The following is a 27,202-nucleotide window of genomic DNA, read 5'->3' as shown; positions in this document are numbered from 1 at the left end:
AAAAAAAAAAAAAAAAAAAAAAAAAAAAAAAAAAAAAAATACAGGAAATAGAGGAAATAGAGAAACACAGAAGACTCAAAAATTAAATGGACATGAAGTCACCTAAAATTCAAGCAGAGATGAGCTATTAAGTTTTAGGTATACATTATTTCACAATTTGTCTGCTCTTATTTATTAATTAGATTGTTTCTGGTTTTTAGTCATTATAAAATATACTGTGATTAATATCCTTATACCTTTGAACATATGAGTGTCCATGCCTTTAAATGTTTATTCTAGAAGTGAAATTGGTGTTCAAAGGATGAGGACTTTTAATAAAACTATTAATACATAATGTCAAGTTGTCATCTTGAAAAATGTTATACTTTTCATCCTCAATAGTTGCTTTGCTGCCTTCTCTTTGCCTTGAGAAACCCCCATGACATCATAAATTAAAACACGTTTTGGGCCCCTCTCCTTCATCTGGCTGGGGCCCTGACCTATATTTCTGTCTGTCTTTTTTTATGATGTCTTGGAACTATCCTTCCTCATCACACTCATTTCCTCATTCCATCCTGTGGAGGCAATTCCCACTTCAGAAAGAGGGCTGGCTTGGGGCTTCAAGATTCCTTCTGGGAGTTTATGAGGATTTAATTCCTGAATCTGATTAAGTAGCTGGCCAGCCAAATTATTTTCACAAAGCCATTAATGTCTGAAAATGGATTAATCCAGCATTACTTCAAGTGCTCTATGAGGGTAAAAGTATTAAAATGCACTTGTGAAATGCACAAGGCTTTGTTCTGTTGTTCATGTTTTACCCTCATAAGAAATCTCAGTCTCACAATCTCAGTTGTAAGAAATCTTGTTTTTCATGGTTTCAGCCATTTATTTGGGATTTCTATTAACACCAAACCAGAACGGTTTTGAAAACTTATTTAATTGCAGTTTATAGTGCATTTGACTTTAAACTGGCTATCACCTTACCAAGACATTCTAAGGTTCAGATTTCAAGCATTATAGAAGAATGCTGGTGCAGGAACCTGTTTTATATCATAATTTTCATCAATTATGGGGGATACCTAGAAAACTACAGTTCTACTCGGTATTATCAAATTTCACTTTCTCATCCTAGCCATAAATAAGGGAACTGTTAGAAATGCTTGTTCCTCAATGCCGCAAAGAAATAACATTTGAGCATACATTTAATTATCTCAGCAAGGCAGTTTTTACTTTCTGCAGAAAGGGTACGCATCACAGATGGAACAATGGCAAGAGCACACCTGGACAGAAGAGGGGCAGGAGTTCTTATTCCTCACCAGCTAGCTCCTACTGCTGTGTGGTTCCTGTATTGGCTAGGGTTGGACCATACAGTCTGAGTTAATTCTGATTGGCTATTTTAAAGAGGACAGGAGTATGAGCCAGAGTAGCGAGGTGAGTAGTTTGGCAGAAAGGATGGTTAGGAACAGGTAACTAAAGGTGACTTAGGTCAGAGCAGGTGACCAAGGGTAACTCAAATCAAAGCAGGTGACCAGAATGAGTCAGGACAGAGCAGATGACCAGGGGAACAGATGTGAACTACTGATTAGGACTGGCGGGAAAGTTGTTTACTGAAACTAGAAGCAAGTGGGCGAAGAGAACCAGGAAGTTAAACTTTAAAATGGAGAATCAAAGAATAAGAAAGCTGAACTTACTGATATACTGATTCTTTGAAGAGAAACTTGGGTTCACTGTATTTAACAGAACCGATTTAATTCTATAGTAAGTTCTGTCTGTTCTGTCTCTGATATTCTTTGACACTTAATTATCTTGTCTTATAGAATTTTACAGATGTTGGAAATTATGTCCTTAGAGAGATAAAATGAAACTCTCTAAGAACAGACGTATTATTTTCTCTGTTTTTTGGACCTTCTAATATCTACCTTTAAAGGGAGAAGAAGATCAGATATGAGAGATCAGATATAGGGAGATGAGAATTGCCACATATCACTAGTAAACATGTTTTCTCTTCTCTTAGTGCAGTCTGCATAGTTCTGGGTTTGTAAACACTGTCATTGAATTGAGTTTATTAACTAGTTTAATTCTTGCCTAATCAATAGCCTGTGTAATCTAAACTAAATATAAAAACTGCTATATTACATTGACATATAGGCACAAGCTATTAGCCCAACAAAGCCGAAACTCTTGAGTTGAAGTCACACATATTAATGCCTTTATGTGTGGCTTCCTGTTGCAGATCTGTTAGTTGTAGAAAATCCCTCACCATCCGTAAGCAACAGGTCTTCAGTGGTAAACTAACCTGCCTAGTTAGATGCATTTCTCTCTTCATTCAAGCTGTCACTCACTCTCAGAAACCACTCCTTAATCTCTGACAAGAATCTTGAAAATGTCTTTCTAATTATTTAACATACATGTTTGCTGCTATTCTTGTTTTTGTTCATTTGTTTTAAATCAGATGGAATTTTACCCAATCAGAAGCAGAGTTAGATAAAATGTGGTCCCTACTCTGTGTTCACAGTTCTGGAGTGGAGGTGATGAGTAACAAACCAACATTATTCATGCTATGGCAGAGACGTAAACAAGAGCTGTGATTGAAGAGATTTTTCTAGCTAATTGAGCAAGTTCAGGTAGAGGAAAGGAAGATGAATTGACCAGACGGATAGATAGAGAAGGCCACTCCAGTCAGTAGGCAAAGTCTGTGAAAAAAATATGAAGACTTCTGAGATGCATACCATGTCTGGAGCACAGGTATGCAGGAGAAGGGGGTAGGAAAAGAGGAAACCAGAGTGTGAATTTAGCACCAGATTGGAAAGACTTTCAACTTGAAATATGATTTCCAAAATGTGAGTGCAAGGAATATAATTCTGATGACTCCCTTGAACATGAATGGAGGAGAAAGGATACTGAAAGCAATGAGAGCAGTTGGGAGACTACCATATCTTCCCAATGAGATACTATGTGGGTTATGTTCACATTAGAAATGGGCAGGGCAGCAGGTGCAATAATAGTTCTGCAGTGGATTGACAAACGTTTAAGTGGTCCTTTTTCTAAGAAAGGTGATTTCAATAGAATGGATTGCTCTAGGGGAAAGGGAGGCAAGGAAGAGTAGGATGTAAAAGCCAGTTAAACTCACACTTGGAGCCAGGAGTGAGCAGTTGAAGATCTGAACAGACATTAGAGCTGCACATATAGATCAGGGAGTCCCTGGAGTGTACTTGGTGGCTACAGTGGTGGCAGCAGATGCAAATTCCAGAAAGAAAGATTTGAATACCAGCTGATGCACAATTAAAAGTTTTCACAGTTTAGTAAAGTAATATCAGGGGTAGCAGCTAGATGAGGAATAACAAGACCTTGTGTTACCTACAAAGTGCGTATTTTGATTAAAAATATTCAAATTCTAATTTCTTACAACTGAATTTTGTTAGTGAACAAATGATATTGTGGACTGTACTCAGCTTAAGGAATACCAGTTTGCAGAGCCTCTAAGTGATGATTCTCAACAACAAAGAATAGGATGGGGCAGAAGAAGTAGAGATCACCTCAATAGGAAGGACAGTTTAGTAAAATTAGGAAACACTCCCCTAGTCCATAGCAAGCAGCCTTTAATATGTAGGGATGGCCATGGGACTGTCATTAATATGAATTTCATGTGGCTGTGGAAAAGATAAAATATGTTTGAGACTGATAGATTTGGAGAGGACATCGGATAGTCAACATCACCAACACTGGGGGAGGATGTCTGACCATGAGTGAACCTGCAAAGGAAACGTGTAAGGATGATGCTGTCTGCCTAACGGCTCTATGTCAATGACTAGCTGATGTTGAGTGTATCATTTCTGAAGAGGGTTTGTCATTGGCATATCACATCAATGTAAGATTATTCCTTTGTGGAGAGACCTTATATTTCCTCCTCAAACATAGAACAAGGTGATAGCTGGAGGTCATGTCCTTCAGAGGCAAATCTATTTTTGCATTTTAGCAGAAGAATTTGAGACATCTAATAACATTGTGGAATGCATTTTCAAGTTTCTGACTTTGTATTAGTCTGAAAAGTGTTCTACCATTTAGAAGCTATGTGATCTGGGCAAGTGACTTAACCCCTAAGCAGAAACATTCAACATAGTAAAACAAAAGAAAAATAAGTTGAATTATAAAAACAGAAAATAGTTAAAATGCTATTGCAATAAATACCTATATCAATTTCTACTATGCCAGGGCAAAATCACACCCTATAGATTGAAGAAAAGGAGAAAGAATAATCATAAGCACAAATTGCATTGTGTACCAATAACTCAGACTTTTGACTGCTCCTTCTTTAGATATCTGTTCCTACTTTAGAGGCTGCATAAAAAGCAAAATCAAAATGAAAAAGGCAGCAACAAACACCCCAAAACATTGTGGTTAAAACAACAATCACTTTAGTTTCTGACAATATGTGTTGGCTGAGTACAACTTCTGTGTGGACCAGGTTGAATGAAAGCTGTGGTGCTCGCTCAAGTGTCCATGATCAACTGGAAAATTAGTGGAAGACTGGACAATCCAGGATGGCTTCACTCATGGGGATGGCAATCGGCAGCCTGTTGGCTGGGACTCAACTAACTTTAGGTTGGGATATCTGAGTTCTCTCCCGCATATCACCTCATCCTCCAGTAGGCTAGCTCTGGTGCAATCAGATGGTGATTGCAGGGTTCCAGGAGCAGCGAAGGAGAAGTCCCAGTGCACAAACACTTTTCAAGTCTCACCATATGGCAAATTGCTGTTGTCTGTTAACTAAAGCCAATCACATGGTCAGCCTGAATCAAGGAGTGGAGAAATAGGCTCCACCTCTTGATGGGATGGGAAGAATTTATAGTTGTTTTTGCAGATTAAGTACAGCAGCAGTAGTGGCTTAATATTATTACAACTGTAATGCTTTAAAGTGATTTTTATTTCTCAAGCTATATGACCCTAATAGTATCATCCATAAACACTGAGGACCAGCAGTGCAGGTATCACTATAGCTTATTAGAAATGCAGAATCTCAGGCCCCACCCAAGACCCACTGTAATAAATCGGAATCAACATTTTTACAAAATCTCCAAGTGATTCATAAGCCCGCTAAGGTTTTAGAAGCACTGTATCTTTTTGCTGTTTCTCATAATTCCCTTTCTTAGAATTGCTATCTTCTCTTGTTGAGCGATAGATCTTTGATTTTTAAAGGTGCCAGAACTGTTTCCTTCTGCACAATTGAAACAGAACAAACACAGGTTTATACAGTAAAACAGGTTGCTTCACAGCATGAATAACTAGAGAGAGAGGATATAACATTTTTATGCTCAATTGTCCTGTGCCTTTTTTAAAAAATGAAAATTTAAAATAAGATGATAGTACATAAATATTTAAAACATATTGTATTTAACCAGGCAGCACCATTCAGATATTAGAGAAATTTTAAAAGAAGTAGAAACAGCTAGGCATGTACTTAAACTGACCTTTTACATTTCTGAACCATTACTTAACTGGACCTTGATTTTCTGAAGGTTCAAAGATTGATTCTCTAACCTTTAGTCTGCAGTTTAAATATCTCTAGAACATGTGCAAGTCTCGGGATACTCTTTAAGATTTTATACAATTAATAAGACCAACACAATTTAAGCATTTGGCATGTGCTGGCTGCTGGTCTCACCTAGTTTGCCTTTTACCTTAAGTCTGAACAGGAAGAGAGAAAAAGCAATTTTGCATTAAAACCGAATGCTGTTGTTTTGTGTGATGTTTCCTTGCCATATTCTCTTCTCAAAATGGGACAACTTCTTTGAAGCTATAACTGATGTTCTTTTAACTGTATATGCTTTGAGGTCCCGTTCTTGTCAATCAATTAGCCAGCCAATCAATAGTTAACAAATATCTATTGAGTACTTAACATATGCAGGCATATTCTAGGTCTGGGGATACAGTGGGGAACAAAACTGAGCAACTTTGTAAGCAAATAGGTTAAGATAATTTTAGGTACTGATAAAGGGAAAATTAAATAGGACCATATGGAAGAGAGAAATTGAGGGACAGGACCTGCTTTATCTACTGGTAGGCAAGGCTTCCTTGAGGTGGTGGTATTTGAGATGACACCTGAATGATGAGCAAGGGGCAGCCATTTAATGTGCCATGAGATATGCATACCAAGCAGAGAGAACAGAAGGTGCCAAGGCCCGGAGACTAAAACAAACCTGGTCCAAGAGACTGTAAAATGGCTAGTGTGCTCAAGTGAGTGAGAGGGGGATGAAGAGATGGGAAGGAGGATTTTGAATACAAGATATGCTTTCTTAAAGAATCCATGCACATTTTTATAAATGTTGACAAACATTCACCAGCATCCTTATAACCTCCTCTAGACCTTATAAAGTGATTGATTACTCTGTCTCAGGAACTAAATTAAAGCACTTTAATATATTAATTCCATTTATTCATCACAATTCTATGAGATCCTACCACTTTCAGAATATACAAAAGGAGATCAAGGCACAGTAAACTTAAGCTATGTGCCTTAACACAGCTGGTATTGATGATATAAAGTGATTTTTCTGTATTCCCTAGACCCTTTTATGGAACAATTAAGAGGGCTGGATACCAGTCAACTTTTTAACTCTGTAAAAGCCAAACCTGACTCTTTTAAAATCTTCCTTTCCCCAAGGTTTAGACCCAGCAAGAGGCGGGATGGGGCAATTCAAACTTTCCTCCTGGATTCCCACTCCTGTCGGCCCCCTTCTACCATCTGTTGCTGTTTGCGTAGAAAAAGAACAGAACAGAATACCGACAACCACACACATTCAGACATCTCGTTTTGTATGTGGGAGTCTGGCTTCATTAACAAGTTTCTCAAACTCTCCCTGCACTACAACACCAATCTAAACATAACTCATTGAAGTCATGGGAATAGGCAATCATCAGCTTCATGATGCTCAGATGGCAGTGTCCAGATACATCACCTGCTACTTCCTAGTAAGCATCTTCTGCTTCAAGCCGGTTGTTTTCCTCAAGAACCCCTAAATAAATAATGCCTATTTCTATATTCTCTAGTCTCTGCATTGTCACTCTGATTCTAACTCCTATTAATTTCCACCTTCTTTCTAAGGGCTCCCATTCTCACTCCAGACTATTCCCCATCCACCCCCACAAATCCGTATGTCCACGTATTCACCCATCCATTCCTCAATCATGCAGTGGGTACTTACTCTGTTTTCTTAACTGTGCTAAGTGCTAAGGTATATAAAATATTTTAGATAATAGTCTCTTCTTTGAAGAGTTCAGTCACTAGTAGGAGAATCGTACTCCCAGAAGTCCATATAAATCACCTCCTTCTTTGAGATGTTACCGATCTAAAATTAAGAGAGCAATTTAAGTAAATTTAAATTTTCTGTCTTAAATTGCAAGTAAATTTAAATTTACTGCCTTAAACTGCTCTGTGTTTGTTTCTGTGTACCCCTCCTCCCCTGTTTTCCTTTATGTCTTCTAGGTTGAAATTTCTCAAGAGCAAAGTCCAGGTTATCTTCCTGGTGCAGTGAAGATAGAGTTGGGATATTTTGTAAGCAACTTTGTAAGCAAATAGGTTAAGATAATATTAGGTACTGATAAAGGGAAAATTAAATAGGACCATATGGAAGGGAGAAATTGAGGGACAGGACCTGCTTTATCTACTGGTAGATAGAGTTGGGATATTTATGTTTAAGTTTGGGTTTTGCCACTTACTAGTAATTTTGAGGCTAAATTCCTTCTCTATATAAAGAGTGGGAGTTGGGTTTGAGAATGTCTAAGATCCCATTGAGCTCTGACATTCATGGACTCGTGAATTCTAAAATACCTAACAAGGTCTGGAAAGTGAAGGAAACATGCAATACAAAACTTGTTTCAAAGACGTTTATTTTTAGCTTATTTATGTGGTGGGTGGTTTTCTAACTGAAATGTAACATTGTCCCTGGCTTATAGACTGAGACAGAGTAAATTTAAAACAAACTATTGAAAATCATATTGGACCTTTTTTGTGAAGTTGGGCCTTTAAACAGAGTGTTAGGTTAGGATTCTTTCCAAGCCCAAGAGCAATGCAGACAAGAGATAGTCCCTTAGTAAGCCAATTCTCTATTTCTGCCTTCTTAGGGTGCTACACCTTACACTAGACAGTCAACATTGGCAGTATCAGAATTATCCTAGAAGAGGTTTTAGTATATGTTGGAATAATCCACAACTGATAATTTTAGAAAGATAAGATGCTACTGGTTTATCTCTGTGCTTTAGAAAATATTATCAAAGAGACAATCTTACCCTTCATCAAACCCCATCACAAATGGGAGCCTGGCCTGGTTGCAACTCTATTTAAATGGTCCTCTGAATTCCTTTGACCATATGCACAGGTTAACTATGTTCAGATAGTAATAACCCTATATGGGTAAGTACTCATTTTAGAAAAACATAATTTTCTAAAAGAATTTAAATTCATCAACTAATTTTAATATAATTGATATTTGAAGGATGTCTACCAATTTGGAATATAATTACCTAGCAAGGGCTGATGGATACCAACCAGTTTTGTTGTTGTTGTTTTTATTTCAAACAATTAAATAGTTGTTCAACAAAATGAGACTGGTATTTTGCCAAACTGGCCACATCTCCAGACCCAAACGGGATTTGTTTAATTACATAATATGGTGAACAGTATATCTCTTCTATAGTTGTTGTGAACATTGCAAAGGCTTTAGAAATCTTTTCGAGATCCAAGTACACCACTCAGGATATTATTCAACCAACATGGAGAACAAAGTACTGTTTACTTTGATGGTTTTTTTTTTTTTTTTTTCAAAATATCTAAGGGCTGAAAATGAAAAGCCATACTTTGTGACTTTGGTGATATGGATATAGTGAGACTGTATCTGAGTCTCCAGTTCCACAATTCTGCTTTTTACCCTGATTTTATTCCCACGTAGCACCCCATCCCAGCTGTAATAAGAATTCTTGAGTTATAAAGTAAACTAGATGGCATTTACCACCCACCTAAATGAAGTGGTGTCAGGAGGGTTAAAATAAGACATATTCAGAAGTCCTAAAGAAATATTTGATGTTCTGTATAAAGATGGTAACCATTCACAGACTGAGCCTTTCTGTAAAAGTGAGAGTGTCTCTTCCTGCAGCCTGCTGGTAGGAAATGAGGCAAGGTTTTTTATCCAACTATTTTGGGAGCAGATAAGAGAGGAATGGAATGTTATAAAGTAATAATAAGAATGTCAGAGAATAATCTTGTTCTGATCCTGACATTTAGCGATTGCTTTCATTCTGGACATTATTTTCATCCAGGTAATATTTTAAACAACTCAACAATAAATGTAAAGTTACTGTTAGAACCTAAATTTCTTCATCTAAAAAACAGGATTAATAGTCCTGCCTTATAGCAAAACTTTTAAGAAAATAAACGTAAAATGATACATACACAGTTGGTTCCACAGGTACATTCTACGGCTATGAGATTATTCTATTGTTTTTGTCACTTTTGTAAGGACCACTGCTAAAATAGTAGACCTGCTTATAGAATTGCCATTTCTCCTTCTATTTGGCCAAATAACCACATTTTCCCAAAGTGAGGATCTATATTAGAAAAAGCCTTAATGTTTAACCCACCTCTGCTTTTCTCTTCTGACTTCAGCAGCTCTTGTACCTGTCTCTAGGATTGAGCCTTCACCTTCTCCGAACTGGGATACAATCAGCTTCTTGCCTCATAGAGTAACTGGGTGAGGAACAGACCATTTGAATTCACCCCCCGAGGATTGCCATGTGGAGAAACCCTTACTTTCATTTCTTATTAAATGTCAAGTGTGGAATGAAGAGAGGCAACCTTAAAAATTTACTTGATTAGACTTAGACTTAATTATTAATATTAGACTTAAGAATGATTAATATCTTGCCACTTTGGCATTGTCATTTTTAAAGTAAATCACAGATCTCATAATATTTTACGCTTAAATATTTTATGTATATATTTTAAAAAGCTTTTTTTACATAACCACAATGTTGTCATTGCACCCTAGCAAATTAATGACAATTATTTAATGTTATCTAATATATAGTCCATATTTACATGTGTCCAATTATTCCTCAATTTTTTAAAAGTTGAATGAGTTTTAATGTGTAACCAAAATATGTCTCCACATTTTATTAGGGTGGTGATATCTTTAAGTGGGGGCAGAGAAGAAGAATAACTCTGGAAATTCAGTTAAGCAAATCAGTCCACCATAGTGTGCCAATATTAATGTTTATTCACATAATGAAATATTTATTAAAGTTTTAAAAATATGCTAGATGGCACAGATATTTGGATATAACTTTTTTGACCCGATAGGTTCTCTGACACCCACATGTAAAAATGACTGAAAGAAATGATATAAGAAAAGTTAATGATGACTATAACATGGAAGAACTTGATAACCCTCAAGTAAACATTTAGTGTGTAGATTATAATAGAAAGGCCTCCTGGAAAACAAAAAAAAAAAAGGAAATTTGAGAGGTTTTGGAGGTTTCAATGAGAGGGTTTAGAGATTTTTCTATCGTGGAGAGATGGCACTAGGAAAAGGGTGTTAAGATCCAGGCTTGACTGGTGGTGAGGAGGTTCTGGATGAAGTCTAACTAGTAGGAACAGAAACACTCCCAGTACAATGTATATTGAACAGAGTACAGATGCTGGGGAAAGTACACATTGAGATGAAGTGAAAGAAGTAGGTTAGAGCCAGTGATTTGTCTTGAATCTGTTATTTCTTTATTGAACAGCATATTTTAAAATAATTTGTGTTGTATGAATTCATAAAATGTACACAAATGAACTACAACCAGGAAAAGTGTGGAATAAATCTTTTTTTTAAAAAAGCCTACCATGGTGGGCTTAAACAATCTGTCTTTTCTGATATATCAAAAGTCTATATATGCTACAACCAGTTAATTGTGGCAAGGTTTCGTTTTTGTGAATGCATGCATGCGTATACTTGTGGGCTCTAATGAATGATAAATGCTAAATCACCAGTAGTGGGAAATATTAATGTAAGCTTAGTCTTTACTGTGACTATATTTAATCAATACCTTATTTCTGCTAACATGTTTTGCGAGACTGGCTCTGGCATGGTAGGCAATCTATTCTCTAGGAAAAGCTATAGCCCTTCTGAAAGAAGATTCTCTGTATTTATTTATTTATTTTAAAAAGGTGTATTAGGTTTCAGGGTAGAGTGGTTATTCCTCGTGCGGAAGAAGCAACAACAGAACAAAACATGATTTTAAATGTGGGTGTATTTTTTAAGATGAGGTTTGAGACATTCCTGGTACATTCATAGAACTACTTTATCAAAACATTTAGCTCATATTTTTTCTTTCTAGAGAGCAAATTAATTACCATCTGATAAGCATGCTTAACTTTCTTCTTTCTAGTCTACTACCAGGCTTTTATTAGTTGGAGCAACTAAATCAAACTCAGTGTAGGTCACTGTCAATAAAATGCCCAGTGATTAAATCTAAGTAATACAGTGGCTTGCCTAAGCTCCTCATTTTATGTGGCATGAAAACAGACCCATGAATGGGTATAGGTGTGCTAAACTGGAGAGAAATTGTGCCTTCCTTAGCTCACTCTGCACGGAGCCACTTCCCTGAAAGCCAGTGAACCTATTTACCATTGTCATAGTAACACACAATTCGAGCCCACGTAGACTTAATCCCGAGAGGCAATTGTTCCCTTGCTTGGGCGGCTACGCTGCCCGCGGGGCTGCCTGCCACCCCCGGGCTCCTGCAGCTCCGGGACTGCGCGCAGCGGCGGAGGCCGCTGGGCCCCAAGAGCCAGCCTGGCCCCGGCACAGATGCACTGCCCCGCCACAGCCCGGACGCCGCGTGCGTTGCCATGACGATCAGAAACGCGTGTCTGGGGAGATGGGTGCCAGTGCCGCCTTGTCCATTATCCAAAACCCAGTCACTTTTGCTAGTTCCTCCCTCAGTATGTGAGAGAGATTGTGTTCTCACTCGTTGCCACTCGGGAGTCATACTCCAAAATCAACCAGAGCCACCTGGACATCCACGACGGTGCGGCCTAGGCGGGGCTATTTCTCTAACCTGTGCCATGGGCAAAGGATAACGCCGCCTTCCCATGCAGTTCCTTTTGTAGCCCACCCCTTGCCATTCCAGGCATCACTGAAAGGTATATAATTTGGGAACAATTATAATTTGGCAAAAGGGGGAACAGGTATTAATCGGAGAGGAACTCTAGTTCTCGAAGGTGAGCCATCTTCTTGAAGAGAAGTGCGTGCCCTGTGGTGCTCCCCCAGGTGCCCTGTGACCAGGGTGAGTGCTGGCACCGGCTCTGTCACTGCACACTGGTCGCACCTTTCTTTTCTTTTCGTGTAGCTCAGTGGGGTTCCCAAATCACAGCACATAGCATCCCCTGGCGAGAGCTTTTGGTTTTGACTTGTTAGACTCGGGTTAGAACCTAACCCTACTCCAAGCTTCTGATGTAGTAGTGCTCCGAACAGACCTGGGAATCTGTGTTTGGAGGTGGTCTCCGTAGGTGTTTCTGACATGCATCCAGATGTGGGAATCATCGCCAAGATCTCCTTTCTTTCTTCCCCTTCATTTCTTGCTTTTCCTCTTGTCTCTTGCCTCCTTGTTTGCCTGCTGTCTCACAAATACAACTCCTCTTTTATTTTCCCATGTATTTTCCTCCCTCCCCCAACGTTTTAAGCATCTGTTGTGTGTCAGACACTGTCCCAGATGTTTGGAAGGTTATGGTCTCTGCCTCCATGCTTCATCTTATTGACCTTCTCTCTTGCCAGCTCCTCTTCTCTTTCTCTCTGTACTTTCATCATCTCATTTTCTTAATCAGTTTCTTTGTGTTTCTTCTTCTTTTCTTTCTTTTTCTCCTCCTCCTCCTCCTCCTCCTTCTTTTTCTATTAGTGAATCCATATGTATTTTTAGCACCGTGAATATCAGGATTTAAAAGTTTCTAGCATCTGTCTGGATTTCAAGCCACAAATTCCTCCCATGATAGCTTAGAGGACTCCTAGACCACTAGGGGTGGGTGGAGCAGGATATTCCACCCTAACTCTTTACAAGGAATTTGCCTTTTCTAGAGCTCAGTATGAAAAAACAAGTCAGGTTACTCTCAGCTAACATTAGAGATATTTCAGTTTTCGTAATGTTTAATGAGCTCTTTAAGCTTCCCTTAAAGCTGCAATTAAAGATTGCCCTATAGTCAAAAGAAAAGCATGTAAAAATGGGGCTTGCATCAAGAGAGAATAAAATGAATAACCTCTCTGAATTAATCTTCTCCCTACCCCCCATTATTCAGGCTGCTGTTTTACACAAAGATACTCTTTTGAGCATGAAAACTATGAATTGTTACAAATTTACCTGTTCCAAAGTTTCAATGAAATCTATGTGACGCATGGGTATAAAGACTGTCAGAACCTCTCCAAAGTTAGGTGATTTGCTTTGCTTTGAAGGAGTCGACAAAGGGGCTCTCTTGGATCCTCGTGGGCCGCTGCTTGCAGTGTGAGGCATTTCACAAGTCTCAGAGTGGAGTCGCAGGCGATGTCAGGATATTCTGTCTCCACGCTGAGCTCATTTCTTGAGCCTTTCAGTGATTATGAGGTCGAGGGCTGCAATCATCATGACCTCTGATCCTCTAGGGGTTAAGCCCCTACTTAAACTATTAACTAACTTAAAGATTTCATGTACAACACAATCAGCCAGCAGCTATTTATTAAAAAGCCTTTTATGTAAAAAGGTTTGGAGGACCTAGGAATTGTGAGAAATTTTAAAAGGTAAGACGTTAATTCTTGGATGTGGGGGAGACTGATTTACATGAAAAGAGAACAAATTCTTAGCTTCAAGTGATTTCCCAGAATGCTTGGAATAAAATACTCCTTTTTTGGCATGACCTTGAGACTTCAAATGATCTGGACCTTGACCACCTCCCTCCCCTCATGTTGCTGTTACTATGTCTCTTATTGATTTTATTCCAGACTCACTCTTTCCTTTGATCCCCCCCATGCCGGATCTGTTTTATGAATCTTTGCATAGCCATCTCCTTTTCATCACTCAAGTTTCAATTTAGAGTCACTACCTCAGAGAACTCTTCCCTGACCACACCATCTAAAGAAGGCATCAGATCATTATCATAGCACCTGCTTTAATGTTCTGTCATGGCACATATTACTACTGGATATTATTTTCCTATGTTTATATATTTCTCCTGCTTCCTCACTAAAATATAAGCTTCATGAGAACAGGGGTTTTAATGCTTCTGTCCCACCTAGAAGAATGCAAGGCATTAAAAATATGTTCATTAAATATCTGTCAAATGAATAAATGAATGAAAGACAATGTCACTTGCCAAGTGAGGTTTTTCAGACATTGAACACTAGTGTTTCTAGAAGAGGGAAGAATCACTGTAGGCTGAAGGGGACAAGAATTGATTAGAGAGGAGGAGATACCTGAGTTGGATGCTGTAGATTTGCAGGATTTATAGCTACAGAAAGAAGGATGATGAGTTTCTTTCAGGTAAGGAAGTATTTGCCAATTAAATGATCTAATCCACTTTGGCACCAAACCAGATATTCAAGTAAGGTGAATCCTTTAACCTCAGTTTCCACTTTTGGTCTTGGAGGTTACTTGCCATTCTAAATCTGTGGTTCTTAAGCTGTTTTTTGTTTTATATTTTTTCTGATCAGAGAAATTTGTTATGTCACTCACCATAACAAAAACAGCATCAGAGAAATCAAGTTTAAATAACTGCCTCTTTCTCTACAATATGAGAAGGGGGAAAACATTTTTTCCCTTCACTGGCAAAGAAGATGGTTATGGCTGATTAATCAGGCCATTAGATACAGTTTTGCTGCATTCAGTAGAAGCAATGATGAGAAGTTAGCTTGAATATTCATGTTATAAGTGCTACATGAGTTTGAAATGCTTATAGATTTGCAAAATTTGAGAGCTAAAAAGGACCTTAGAGATCATTTAGATTATGTAGCCCATCCTCCATAGCATTTATAATTTTACAGTTTAAAATGCCAGGACCCAGAGTAGTAAAGTGATTGGTTTCTGGTTGCATTGGTAGCTGGTGGGCAAACAGATTATCAACCCCATCCTTCTGATTATCCGTCCAGGGGTCTTTATATTGAACCTAAGTGAGCTTCATGCGTTTGGTCATGTTACATAAGCAGAAAGAGAATCTGGAAGCAATGACTAGGCATACTCATAGAAGAAACCCCATCATCATTTTCAAAGTCACAGTGGTGAAAGTGAGAAATACACATTGAAGGAACTTGTTGGCATTTGAAAGGGAATAAAGCAATATTCATCAACCCTTCTAAGAGTAGGCAGAGTACAAATTAGGGAAAATGGATGCTATTGTTTTACTTCTTCCGTGTATTTTCAACATTATCCAAAAACTGCCATGCTGAAATAATAAGATACTGCTATAAATTTGTGTTATTTAACTGGCAGTACACAGCACATAGAGATTTATTATTTTTACTAATGAGTTTAGCTTTGCTCTTGCAAATAGTGTCAAATGTCATTCTTTCCATCCTCCAGCAGATGGCAACTCTAGTCTTCTTGTCATTTTATCTATTTCTATACTTAGACGATGTCTCTGCCATCCCTGCCCCCATTGACTCTCCCCGAGAAGTTCATCTTTCTGTACTGCTCAGGGTGATATGGGTAAGTGGATCCATCCCTCTGCCGATGGAATCGCCTCCATTAGCATCTGACTGTGAAGTCCAATCCAAATGTGCCTAGAAATAACAAAATCACAAATTAGCCAATAGTTCTAATTTTCTTTAAAAAAAAAAAAAGAGAGAGAGAGAGAGAGGGAGAAGATAGAGATTCTAAAATAAGATGTACCACAGAAAACTTTCCATTTAAGGAAGAAAATCTTCAAAAGAAACAAAATGTCAATTTCTCCAGTTCTAGCTTTAAAGAAAGATGGGTTTGATTGGATTATCCGAGTTATTGGCCAAAAAAAAGAGCACCCAGGAGTGAAATTGTGTCAGATTTCTCATACACTGTGATTTTTGGTCTTTCTGCAGTCTCTTCTCTTCCATTCCTCCCTCCCTTTTACACACTTTCTCTCAGTTATCAAAAGTACTGTGCCTAGCCCCTAATTTATTTGCTTTTAGAAACCTGGTTTCTCTCTCTAGGTGTGTTCCTAAGGCACTACTGCTGGTGACATTTATTTTCTCTCCTTCCAGTCTTTGCCCCCACCACTCCCACCCCTTCTACCAGCTAGATCCTCATAACTCCTACAGTATTGCAGAAGTTCAAACACATACTGCTCTCTGAGTGTAACTCCGAGGGCAGCTGTAAGAAATCAACAGAAAAGAATAGCTGCTACTCTTTTATTAAAGGAAAAGTTAATGATCACAGGCATGAGCAAGTAGATTCTGTCACCAATTCCTCATTGTAAGGCTTCCTACAGATTTGCAAGCAAATCTCCTGCCTAGAGGCACTTACTTGCATCAGGAAGGCCTGAGCAGGGACATGGGAGGGACAGAGGATGGGAATGGATTTGGTGGTCTGCAAATGCCACGTGGAGGGAACTCTTGCTAACTCATCCTCTTCCAAAGAACCTAACCATCATGTCTTCTTCAAAGTTGAAGAGCGGTTACCTTGATATACCAGCAACTAGACAGAGGCTAAAGTGTAGAGCAAGGAAACAGTTACATACCTCTTATTTAAGACCAAAAAAAAAAAAAGGTTAGCTTTAGTGAGTATGGGTTTCTTGATTATTACTGTCATCATGTGAAAATGTGAGCTGATGCTTCAAATACAATCCTTGGAAACAACCAGGACGTGTGGAAATCCAAGTATGTTATCATTCACTGACAACCACTAATGAAGACAGGGGAGCTTACTTCAAACCCACAAATAATTAGCACTGACAATAGAAGTATAAACAGAGCTTTATTTAATTATTTCCCTAATTGTTCTTTCCTATCTGCACCCCTGCTTTGACTTTAGCTGTAACGTATGCCCAAGACTTCCTTCTTTCAGCTTTGTGATAATCATGTATCCGTTTGCTCAGTGTGGGAAACCATATCAGCTAGAATTCCTTTCCCTGCTTTATATAAATAAATGTTTTTTTTTTTTTTTTTTTTTTTTTTTTTATGTTACCTTATCTGTTTTTCCACAATTCGGATGCCTGGAAATGTTTACTTATTAATATGGATAGCTTATCTAGCACTCACTGTTAGATGCATTTCACAGTTAATTTGAAATGAGAAGTGAACAGTTGATAATTCTGGAGTGATGAGAACTCTCTGGATTCTCCATTCTGTTCTTTATGGAAACAAACTCTTTGTCCCTGTCTCCTCGCTCACCCACATTCTAATCCCAGCAATCAGAGAGCAGATGGATTGCTTTTTTGGGTTTTGTCATTATCTGTCTTTGTCGGGGAAGCATGATCAGTTCCTCATTAAAGGGCCAATAACAACTCCTTCTTTGCTCTGTCCTGAATGAGGAAGCAGCATTGGAACCTTTGATGTGGTGACTTCAAGTTGTGAGGTAAAAAGGCATGTTTGTCTCTGGCAGGAAAGTGACTCTCCACAGGGGAATGGCTGGGCTGAGGGGCCAGACTGAGAGACCCACTGAGCAGGAAGGACAGCTTGGAGGGGAATAGATTTGGAGCAGTCAGCTGGAGCAGCAGGTAGTCCAGAGAGTCAACCCTAGTGGCTGGAGTGGGTCAGCCCTGATCTTCTGAGATGGAGTCTGCTCTGTCGCCCAGGCTGGAGTGCAGTGGCCGGATCTCAGCTCACTGCAAGCTCCGACTCCCAGGTTTACGCCATTCTCCTGCCTCAGCCTCCCGAGTAGCTGGGACTACAGGCGCCCGCCACCTCGCCCGGCTAGTTTTTTGTATTTGTTAGTAGAGACGGGGTTTCACCCTGTTAGCCAGGATGGTCTCGATCTCCTGACCTGTGATCCTCCCGTCTCGGCCTCCCAAAGTGCTGGGATTACAGGCTTGAGCCACCGCGCCCGGTCAGCCCTGATCTTCTTACAGAGACTGTAGACTCTTTCCCAAGTGGCTTTGCTGGTTACAGGCAGCCCCGGCTTACAAAAGTTGATTACAGCTGGAAGTTAAATCAGAGGCTGCTTAGGAATTTTGCCTGTGAGAAAAGCTAAGTGGTGTGTGAGTGAGGGGTGTGTTTGTATTTGTGCATGTTGAGTATGTTTGATGACAGTCATACTTCCATTATAGACAGGATATGTTCTAAGAAATGTGTTTTCATTGTTGTTCGAACATCATAGAATGTACTTATACAAACCTAGATGGTATGTGTTTTTTTATTTGTATAAATTTTTCATATGGAAAATTAAATGTCCCAACACCATTACTGAATATAAGTCATTTTCCCTACTTGATCTGCAATGCCAATATCAAGGACCATGTATCAGGTTTCTATATATGTTCCATTACAATCTTATGGGATTATGGTCATATATGCAGTACGTCATTGGCCAAAATGTCATTATGGAGTGTCATTATGACTGTATAAGTTTGTTTGTAAGTTTGTACAATGCAGTTGGTATTCCTTTTCATTACTTTGTGTATAATATTTACTGAAAATATTTACAGAAAGTTCCTGAGACTCACACAAACTCTGTTTGCCCCGTCCATGTGATGTGAAGCAGGTATCTGCTGACTTCCTTTCAACTTTTATTTGATAGGTATTTGCTGGATCGTTTGGGTAAATAACCAGCCTGGTGTTCAGCTCATGGAAAAATATGCAACAAGGAGTTCCTGCTTTGGAGAAGTAATGTTTTGTTTGAGGAAACAAGATGTCTGTTATAAACACTTAGAGAAAATTCTCATATTATGTAGAAGCAAATGAAAGAGTGTGGTAAAGACTGAGAGGAGACGTAGAATGATCCCATTGCACCAGGATGCTCTCATTTTCTCTCTCTCTTAATGAATGGAAAGGTTGTATAGATTATTTCAGACTTAAAGAATATGTAGTTTTGGTCAAAGAGCAGGCACATGGGAATAAGGAAGTCATCCTATGGTCACAGATGTAGGGAACAGATTGGCCAGACTGAAATAGAAGGACTGTGTTAGGATGCAGCGGAAAGTAAGGAGAATCCCCACCTTAACAAGTCAGGATAGGGTGTGCTTCCAGATACATTTGTACTTCCCTCCTGAGAACTTTTCTCTGTCCTGAATGAGGAAGCGACATTGGAACTTTTGATGTGGTGACTTCAAGTTGTGTGAGGTAAAAGAGCATATTTGTGTGTGGCAGGAAAGTGACTGTCCATAGGGGAATGGCTGAATATGTATGTTCCCTAGCCACAAGCTTCAGTTTTTCATTTGACAGTACCTGCCTAGATATCGATCCACTCTGGAAACCCAGGGAAACTTTCCAATCTTCTTGTTAAAGCTGAGGATTGATTAGCAAGCATGACCTCCCACCTGTTATAACTGGCTTATGGCTCTTCTGAAGTACCCTCTGGCATTTTCAAGGTGCCCTGCACCCCTCCCTGCCATGTTCTTCCATAGAACACTTCCTTCAACTCCTTGAGTCTGGCCCCTTCCTACCAGAACCACAGTAGTTGTCAAACTTCTTCATTTGTTCAGATGTTCCATTCTAAGCCCTTCTTGTGGCCTTTCCACCTGTGGTCTTATAATAGCAGTGAATATACTCTGAATTCATTGTGGAGCTACCTTGTGCCAAGCAAGTTGCCAAAGGTTTTACATAGGTTCACTTTCTTAGTCTTCATAATAATCCTTTAAAGTAGATCTACTTAACAGTATCCATTGAGCATCATTATATGACAAAGCATTTGGGAATAAAACAGGAAACAATAAAGGCAGAGGCCATGCCCACAGATAACTTGTACTTAGCTAAGAGACTACTTCTAGTGGGAGAGATTAAGCCCTAAGGAGGTAATAAAATGTGTCCTGGATCTGAAATTTGAATCTAGATCTTTCTGACCCCAAAGTCATTTTCTTAATTTCCCAACGGCATCTACTTTTTTCTTTTTTTTCAGTTGAAATTAATTTAAAATAAATTATTCTCAGCAATTGTTCATTTGAAGGCAAGCTGACAATCAGGCCGTTTAAGCCACAGTGAGTCTTATGTGACAAATTATCACATAAAGTAATGAAATCTTTTCTGGACACTGTGTTCTGCTCTGGGTGGTGTGTTAAGCCCTTCAGAAGCTGTCTTCCAGAGTCTCCACAGGTCCAGGGGGTCCATTGCCACCAAGAGGCTTGTTGCTCATTATTGCGTTTAGTACTATAGCAACGGCACCACCAGTGTCTTTATTAAAACGTGCTCCAGGCTAGCATTTTCCCCCGGGGTCAGTAATGAATTTAGAGGAATGGATGTGGAAATGAGATTTGTTCTCACCCATGGAGTGAATTATGTCTTGTTGGGGCCCCCAGGCTAATATTTCAGATTTGCCACAAGGTACTTCATCAAAAATTCTATTTTGGTTCCAAAAGGACCATGCATACCTATTAGCAAATTCAGAGCATGCCTTTAAACTGTATGTTTTTTTTTTTTCCTTACGCTGGCTCCATCCACTAAAGGCTTTCAGAATTAGCAGTTTGTGAAAACAGTCCATTTCCATGGGCCAGTGAATGGTGCAAAGAAGAAGTGTAGCCCTTTTATCTAACAAGGCTGAGCCTGCCACAACTGAGGTGAACCAAATGCAGAGCAGCCACGAATGTGTCAGCACATTAGGTATTCATTATCACATCGGGCATGCGGTACCACGCCAGACATACTCATGTGACAGGATTTGTGTTTGCTGTCTGTCAAATTCTCTTGCCTCCATTTGATTGCCAGGGCTCATTTTAATGCCATTGAAGCGTATGGGTTTAAATACTCTCCAATTCAGCCTGGTGCGTTTGACATCTAGTTCGCCACAATACTACATTCCAAAGAAACTGATTACAGAGATAAGTCGATTGAGAAATAGGGTTGCACATCAAAGCACTACCTTTCTGATACTAGAGATACTCAGAAAGCCTAGCTTGTTGGAGAAGACCATAACTGCTAGTTGTCTTTACAAGTGTTCTCTGTGATGGGAAATGGGGAGAAGACATCTCTTTCAGGATGCCCACTATGCTCCCATCCTCTCTCCCTCCCTTCACTACTTCGCTATCTCCCAGATAAAGGGTTATATTCCCGAGCAATGATGACCAGCTAGTTTTCGCTAGCAAAAACCAAAAGGGCAGGGTGGTCTCCAGCCAATGACAGACCAAAGATGGATTGGCTTGAGAAAAGAGTGAAGGTCCCCACTTTTCTTCCCAACCCCATTATATTCATAGCCTTAAGAACTGCTCCCCTCCAGAATCTTGGCTGTGATTGTCATAACTTACATCTTGTCTAGATCTGGGAAAAAATAATAATATGACTCCATTGATGCTACTCCAATTCTTCTGCTTTTTGTGTCAAATTTTCTTTCATTTTGTAAGCTGTGCATTTGGGCAGATGCTATCCTCCGTTTGAGGTACCATTCCCATGCAGGAGTAAGGTTTCTATTGGACATGAGTCCTCTTGGCAGAACACATTTAATGGAGTGCATTTTAGTGAGGGTCTCCAGCCTTGGTCTAATTGTTCTATAATGAAACTCTCCTTCTTACTTGCATGTCTTAGTTTAGTTTTGGAAATTATTGTGTGCATAGAACAGTGTTTCTCCTTAAACAAACAAACTCACTCACTGTTTTTATGACCAGTATAGAGTTCCAGATACTGTTGAACAGGAATTACTATATTAAGTCCTGTGCACATCATCAGCACTGTAAATTGGCCCTCAGCTCCCATGAAGCTGGCAGCCTCTGGATCTTTGGGTTGTCTGTTTTTACTGGCTGTTAATTGTTAATAGATTTTCAGGTGTAGGTCATGCTGTGTAAGCATCAATCCTTAATTTAGGAAGGTCTGCGGCTGTCCATGATTGTGAAAAGGCAAGTGATAAACAAAAACTGGAGAAATCTCAGCATCCTCACTAAAAATGTCAAGCCCAGTAATGCTTCTGGTAGTAAAAGCAAAATTTATTAGAGAGAGGACAAACTTACCCAATAAAAAAGGAAAGTTAAAGAGGGAACGCAGAGAAGGAAAGAAGGCCCCAGAAGAAGGTTGAAGAGAAAACATTTAAGAAATCAAAGCCATTTTAGAAAGATGAGTTAGAGAGCACGCATGGCATGATCTTAGATATCTTCCTTGTTCTTGAGACAAGAAGAAAAGGAAGGCATTTAGAGTGAGCTTTTAAGTAATTCTGCTTGGAAAAATGTATGATAAGAGGCCTCGCTATCCTCCATATCAGGGGAATGGCTATACTGGTCCAGGGTTCAGTGGCCCTAAAGCCAAATTCAGCTGCTGCCTGTTTTTATAGGTCCTGCAAGATAAGAATGAGCTTATGTTTTTAAATGGCTGGAAATAAACCAAAAGAAGAATAATATTTTGCAACATTTGAAAATTATATAAAATTCAGATTTTAATATCCATACATAAAGTTTCATTGGAACACAGCCATACCTATTTGTTTACATATTTTCTATAACTGTCTATTCATTAAAATGGAAAAGCAGATTCCTTGCGACAGAGACTGCAGAGCCTAAAATATTTACTATTAATATCAGCCCTTTACAGGAAAAGTTTTTGGATTGCTGTATTGGTCTATTGACTCAGAGTAACTCCGAGTTAGTTACTAAAGGCTATCACCTTTCCACAAGTCTGTCTAACCCTTCTTCATCTAGTCTTCTCTTTGCAGAAGGTAATCCCCTTACCTACTTACCCATTTATTCACCTACTTCCAAGAGTTTCCAAGGCCTTATCTCATGGTGGATCCTGCATTGGGCTTTGTGGGTGGTTGAAAAGATGAATTCAATTTGTTGTCTGCTCTAGAGTACTTATAGTTTGTTTAGAAAGCATGAGGGGAAGAGCAAGATAAATTATGCAGATAAGAGATATGCATGATCAAAATGCATGGTAGAGTGACACATTCATTTAAGAGGATTTCAGGAATACTGACATGGGATTCTGAATCTCCTTCAGATTTCTTTTACCTGCATAATACTATCGTTCAGTGAGTTGCTCAGACCAGAAAGCTAGCCACCACCTTGCTTTTTCTTCTTTTTTTTGGCAGTAGCAGGGATGGGGGTGGAGGGGATGGAGTCTTGTTCTGTCCTGCAGGCAGTGGCGTGTTCCTGGCTCCCTGCAACCTCTGCCTCCTGGGTGCAACAATTCTCCTGCCTCAGACTCTGAGTAGCTGGGATTACAGGTGCTCACCACCACGCCCAGCTAATTTTTGTATTTTTACTAAAGACAGATTTCGCCATGTTGGCCAGACTGGTCTCAAACTCCTGGCCTCAAGTGATCTGCCTGTCTCAGCCTCCCAAAGTGCTGGGATTATAGGTGCCAGCCACCGCACCTGGCCTAGCCACCATCTTAACACCCAGTCTCCTGCCTCCTCTGCTTGCACTGCAGTGCACCCTGCACGGTGTTGCACGTCAAAGGCACTCTCCAGGGTTATGCTTAGCCCATGAGGCCAGTTGTGGCAGCCTAGACTCTCCAACTCCCTGGACCTTTCTGCCTTCAGAATGAATTATGTCACTTCTTCCTTTTGAAGAATATATTTCGAATTGTCAGCTTAGCTTCATTTCTGATGCTTCCTCCCTAATCTAGGCCACTTTATCTCTGGCCTAGATCACAGCAAAAGCAATGGATCTTTCACGTCCACTCTTGCATCTGTTCTATTTAAAATTCACATATAATCACACTACTTCTCTGTGTATGATGAGTCTCACTTTTCCCATATTTCTTATGAAAATATCCCAAATCTGGGTATGTTTCTTGAGACCTTGAACAATCAGCTTTTGAGACCTTAGAGCCTCGTTTGCATGACTCTCCCCTTAATTCCTTTCTTCTGGCCATGTGGCCATCTTACAGTTTCTGTAGGGTGAATATATAATTCATTTTTCAAAAACAAGACATTTGTGAGAATGAAAGGAGGCACTATTAATAATGATGCCATGGCAACAGGCTATAATCAGGACAGTCCCAGGCAAACCAAGATATAAAGTCACCCTACATTTCTCAGACATCCCACACTCTCTCTAACATCAGAGTCTTTGAATGTGATTATTTTTCCTTATCTGGGATTGCGTTGCCCTTCTTTACCTCTCAGTTTTTCAGAGGGTAAGTGAAATCCTCTCTTGATGCACAATCAGAGCACCTTCGCTCCTTCTAATAATTATAATTGCATTGCAACTGATATAATTGTTTATGTTTCCAACCAGCATGACCAATCCTCTTGGTCTGCCCGTGACTGAGAAAGTTGCAGGGATGTGAGACTTTTAATGTGAAAACCAGGAAAGTCCCAGATCAGCACGTGGGAATATCATTCCCTCAAAACCACATTTGTCTTGTTTCCCACTGTAACCACAGAACATAGAGTAGTTTCCAATAAGTTGTAGGTGCTCAAAAGACTTTAGTTGGTTCAATGAATTAAGAAAGAAAGGAGTACAATGAAAGAGAGATGACTTTCAGATGGGTTAATCAGGGATGCTTTGTGTATAAGGTTCCATCTCAGCTTAAAGGATGAGTTATAGTTTCAGTACGAGGTTAGGAAAAGAATATGATAGACAGGGAGAAAACTTTCATTAGAGCCCTTCCTCTTTCCCTACTACTAAGTGCCACCTGGAAAGGATGTGGAGGTTCTTAACAATGTGATTTAAATGGTTGATACAGTTGAACGTGTTACCTACTCAGGAGTAGTTGCCTTTTTAATAAAAAATAGAGCCTCCAGTCAAATGATCATCTCATAATGGCAGACGTTTTGAACTGCGAATGGAGAATATAGTTTGAGGGTAAGAAACAGGAGTGAGGAGGAAGGCCTACCTTCAGACTGGCCCCAAGTGCCTTTCCTATAGGTGGCTTCCACTCTGCCTGGGGTCAGACCACAGGGCTGTGGCGTCTGAAATTACAGCGCAGTATACAATCACATGAAAATAGTTTGGGTAGAGCACCATGGGACAGCAGTCTAATTGTTTTTTCTCAAATTTTCCAGGCCAATTGATCTGGGAGAGGTTATTCCTGCCCACTGTGCTTCTGGCATCAGTACTTGGCACCAGATGAGAAGTTTGCACTAGGAGAGATGACACAATCAGAAAGGCACATTAGAGCTTTCCAACTGGTAAAATGTTGAATACAGAATTTTCAGTGTTTCCTTTAGAGTATATAAATTCAATAAGTGGGAGCCCTCAATTCCTGTGAATTGAAGGCTTCTGACCATTTAATCCATGTTTGTTTCTGAAAATAATAGGTTATTAGACACAAAAATGCATTTGAGATTCTAATTTTGTAGATGGGGAAATCAAGACCCAGAAAAGTTAAGAGTTGACCACATTGTACAGCTGGTTCATGCCACACTGGGACCAGGACTCAACTCTCCCAATGCCAAATGCTGTGTCTCCCCTTCCATACCTGCATTTTATTATGAAAACTTTTTAATATAAAGAAAAATTGAAGAAATTGTATAGTGAGCACCCATATACTCATGTCTTAGTTCATTTGGGCTGCTATAACAGAGTACCTTTGACTAGCTAACTTAAAAGCAATAGAAATTTATTTCTCATGGTTCTGAAGTCTGGGAAATTCAAGATTAGGACTCCAGGATATTCAGTGTCTGGTGAGGGTTCTTTCCTCATAGATAGCACCTTCTGACCATATTTTTTTTTTTTTTTTTTTTTGAGGCAGAGTCTCACTCTGTCGCCGGGGCTGGAGGTGCAGTGGCCGGATCTCAGCTCACTGCAAGCTCCGCCTCCCGGGTTTACGCCATTCTCTTGCCTCAGCCTCCCGAGTAGCTGGGACTACAGGCGCCCGCCACTTCGCCCGGCTAGTTTTTGTATTTTTAGTTTCACCGTGTTAGCCAGGATGGTCTCGATCTCCTGACCTCGTGATCCGCCCGTCTTGGCCTCCCAAAGTGCTGGGATTACAGGCTTGAGCCACCGCGCCCGGCCTGACCATATTCTTATAGGGTGAAAGGGGCAAAGCAGCTTTTGGGGGCCCCTTTTATAAGGATACTAATTCTACTCATGAGGGCTCTAAGGCCTCATCTCCAAGTACCCTCACACTGGGGATTGGGTTTTAACATATGAATTTAGGGGGACATAAGCATTCAGATTATAGCAACCCGCCCCCTCAATTTTACAATTTCCATTTTGCTATATTTGCTTTATCAGATATCGATCCATCCTATTTTTGAAGCATTTTGAAGGAATTGCAGACATTAGTACACTTCACCTTATGCAGATTATTATCTAAAGTTTGATATTTGCTTATCTTTTTAGGTAAAATTTATACACAGTGAATGAGTTTTGACAAATGCTTGCATCTATGCATCTCAAACCCCTATATAGTACTTTGAGTTTTCCATTTTAAAAATTTCAAAACATGCTACATTTTACTTAAACAACCATCTTAAAATTGTTTGCTGTTGAAGATGTACTTGCTTATATAGAAAACATTTTCACAGGAAACAGATTTGTGTAACATTAGACTCTAGTTTTAAAAGCAGGTTCTGTAAGGTGCTGTGTTCAAATACTTAAGAAGTGACTCTATGCAAATTTTAATTCATAAAAGATGAAGTCTCAAAGTCAAGGACATGCACTCATGGGGGAGAGAAGTGGAGATTTTCAAGGGGGATATATGAGGGACACAAAACCTCATAGAACATTGAGCATTGTTCCCAGCCCATTACCGACTTGGGCCTCCTCACTCCTCCATCTCCACACTCTGCATCTCAAAAAGGCAAATTACCTGGACATTTTCAACTGGGTTGGGTGTGGGCATAAGAAAATGGGACAAAGCCGGGCACAGTGGCTTACCGCTGTAATCCCAGTACTTTCGGAGGCTGAGGTGGGCAGATTATGAGGTCAGGAGATTGAGACCATCCTGGTTAACATGGTGAAACCCCATCTCTACTAAAAATACAAAAAATTAGCCAGGCGTGGTGGCATGCGCCCGTAATCCAAGCTACTCGGGAGGCTGAGGCACGGGAATCACTTGAACCTGGGAAGCGGAGGTTGCAATGAGTCAAGATTGTGCCACTGCACTCCAGCCTGGGCGACAGAACCAGACTCTGTCCACGCCGCTCCCCCGGACCAAAAAAATATAAAGGTAAACGGGACAAAAAAAAGTCACAAGCTCTTTTGTTTCTGCTATAGGAATGCTCTGTTTGG

General features: G+C 39.7%; 1 protein-coding gene across 10 annotated transcripts in view; it reads left to right on the top strand.

The window, feature by feature from the left end:
• Positions 1-27,202, top strand: part of CTNNA2 (catenin alpha 2) — a 1,170,559-nt gene that overhangs the window by 811,892 nt on the left and 331,465 nt on the right. Inside the window, exons 1-3 of one of the 10 annotated variants that reach the window (XM_017888527.1) lie at positions 11,886-12,160; positions 15,605-15,681; positions 25,030-25,155. The exons of 5 other annotated variants lie outside the window; for them this stretch is intronic. The gene's annotated coding sequence lies outside the window, so the exon portion shown is untranslated. Of the gene's footprint in view, positions 1-11,885; positions 12,161-13,686; positions 13,782-15,604; positions 15,682-17,367; positions 17,524-18,684; positions 18,771-25,029; positions 25,156-27,202 lie in introns of those variants that run through there. 4 more of the 10 variants (XM_017888526.1, XM_017888530.1, XM_017888528.1 and 1 more) reach the window with 4 other exon arrangements.

The sequence above is a fragment of the Rhinopithecus bieti genome, unplaced genomic scaffold (assembly GCF_001698545.2).
Source record: "Rhinopithecus bieti isolate Rb0 unplaced genomic scaffold, ASM169854v2 scaffold_17655, whole genome shotgun sequence".
Classification (NCBI taxonomy): Eukaryota; Metazoa; Chordata; class Mammalia; order Primates; family Cercopithecidae; genus Rhinopithecus; species Rhinopithecus bieti.
This window is presented reverse-complemented; position numbering and strand designations above follow the sequence as displayed.